This window comes from Babylonia areolata, chromosome 13 (genome assembly GCF_041734735.1).
Source record: "Babylonia areolata isolate BAREFJ2019XMU chromosome 13, ASM4173473v1, whole genome shotgun sequence".
In the NCBI taxonomy this organism is placed as follows: Eukaryota; Metazoa; Mollusca; class Gastropoda; order Neogastropoda; family Buccinidae; genus Babylonia; species Babylonia areolata.
In genome coordinates this window covers 24046453-24048952 of record NC_134888.1, presented here as the reverse complement: position 1 = coordinate 24048952, position 2500 = coordinate 24046453, and positions in this window count along the sequence as shown.

The following is a 2500-nucleotide window of genomic DNA, read 5'->3' as shown; positions in this document are numbered from 1 at the left end:
CTATATTATAATTATTATTCATTTATTTATTTATTTATGTAAGCTTATCTATTATTTATTCCCCCGTTTTTTTGTTTGTTTTTTTTTGTTGTTGTTGTTTTTGTTTTGGGGTTTTTTTTTTCTCAAGGCCTGACAAAGCGCGTTGGGTTACGCTGCTGGTCAGGCATCTGCTTGGCAGATGTGGTGTAGCGTATATGGTTTGTCCGAACGCAGTGACGCTTCCTTGAGCAACTGAAACTGAAACTGAAACAATCGCAATACAAACTCACTGAATCACATCTTCAGTCTAACAATGTCTCCGAAACACCGCAAAAACGCACACACACGTGCGCACACATACACGCGCGCTAATAATAGTAATCATTTGCAACACAACAAATGAAACCTAAACACACTGACAAGTATGTTCTATATGTAACTAAAGTTACACACCCTTTCCAAGTTTTTATGAATTTACGTAGAATTAAGTTGTTTTCTTCGCAAAATGGAATAAATTGCATAAACCGAACATTGATAATTATATGTGATTTATATTTATGTGGTATCAATTTATTTCGAATTATGATAAATTTTAGGACATTCTGAAACAAAATGAAATTCATCCCCAACAGTTTCCATATTACCATATTCTTGATGATGTTTAGCCACTTTGATGAGGAATCTGTGTGAGAAAACAATATGAAAAAAAACAACAACCAGAATATGCTTCACATGATAATTCATCAGTTACACCGTCAATTAAACCTGACCAAAAACGCACCATTCTACACTTTACAAGAACTGAAACAGGATATATACTCGTTTCCCCAAGAAGCATATTTGACTTGTAACCGAAAGAAAAATCAGCTCAGATATTGGTATTCTTTTAAGGAAAATCGCTAGCTTCTGAAATAAATCTTGCGAAAGACAAAACTGTGTCATCACGTTCAGTTGACAGTATTGGTATAAGATCTCTAATTTTTGTGCGGTTGGTTCACTAAATAATAATAATTATCGAGAGAGAGAGAGACAGACAGACAGACAGACAGGCAGAGGCACAGAGAGACAGATGAAGACAATCACGCTGCAGAACACTGAAGACGAACAGCCTACTTGTGTTGGGAGAACCACCCAACATACAGGAATGGTGTCGCTGTGTGAGAAGGTGCGCTGACGATGGCTGTCTCTGTGTCTCTCTCTCTCTCTCTCTCTCTCTCTCTCTCTCTCACACACACACACACACACACACACATACACACACATAAAAAAAATAAAAGTAGAAAAAAAGGAATGTTGTAAAGCATACATGCTGCTTCTAAATAATATACGCGCACTGTAAAAAAAAAAAATTAAATAAAATAATTAAAAAAAACAACATCATGTGCGTTTCGGCGCCGATTGTAAGCAGAATCAACAGGAGCAAAAAAAAAAAAAAAAAAAAAAAAAAAAAAGCCCAGAACGATTGAACATCTGTGTCTGTCGACCTGTTATGGGTCTTCTGAGTGCAGCACGTCAGCTGTTGCAGTGATTCTGGAAGAATATATATATATATATATATATATATATATATATATATATATATATATATATATATATATATATATATATATATATGGTGGCCTAGAGGTAACGCGTCCGCCTAGGAAGCGAGAGAATCTGAGCGCGCTGGTTCGAATCACGACTCAGCCGCCGATATTTTCTCCCCCTCCACTAGACATTGTGTGGTGGTCTGGACGCTAGTCATTCGGATGAGACAATAAACCGAGGTCCCGTGTGCAACATGCACTTAGCGCACGTAAAAGAACCCACGTCAACAAAATAGTTGTTCCTGGCAAACATTTTGTAGAAAAATCCACTTCGATAGGAAAAACAAATAAAACTGCACGCAGGAAAAAAAAAAAAAAAATGGGTGGCGCTGTAGTGTAGCGACGCGCTTTCCCTGGGGATAGCAGCCCGAATTTCACACTGAGAAATCTGTTGTGATAAAAAGAAATACAAATACAAATACATATCTTTTAAAAGAAAGGGTAAGAGAAGAAAGAGATGGAGTGCAGAAAGAAGAGCAGGGAGGAGGAGGAGGAGAGGAGGAGGAGGAGAGGAGGAGGAAACGGGTGAGGAAAGAGAAGAATAAGAAGAGGATTTGAAAGAAGAAGGGGGGGGGGAGAAGACGACGAGGAGGAGGACAATGAGAGGGAAGGTGGAGGTGGAGGAGGAGGAGGAAAGGAGGAGGAGGCGGGGAGAAGGAGGAATAGGAAGAAGAAGAAGAAGAAGAAGAAGAAGAATTTGCTCAGTGAATTGGGTTCCCATGTGTAAGACTTCAGCAAGAATGTACGGCTAGAGATGGGAGGTGGTGGCACTAGCAGTGGAAAAAAAAAGCAAGAGCGATTGTGGACGATGAAGAGACCGAACATGAGAAGAAGAAGAAGAAGAAGATGATGATGATGATGATGAAGATGACGAGAAAAATAGAGAAGAAGAAGAGGCAGAAGAGGAGGAGATGGATGATGATGAGAATGAGGAC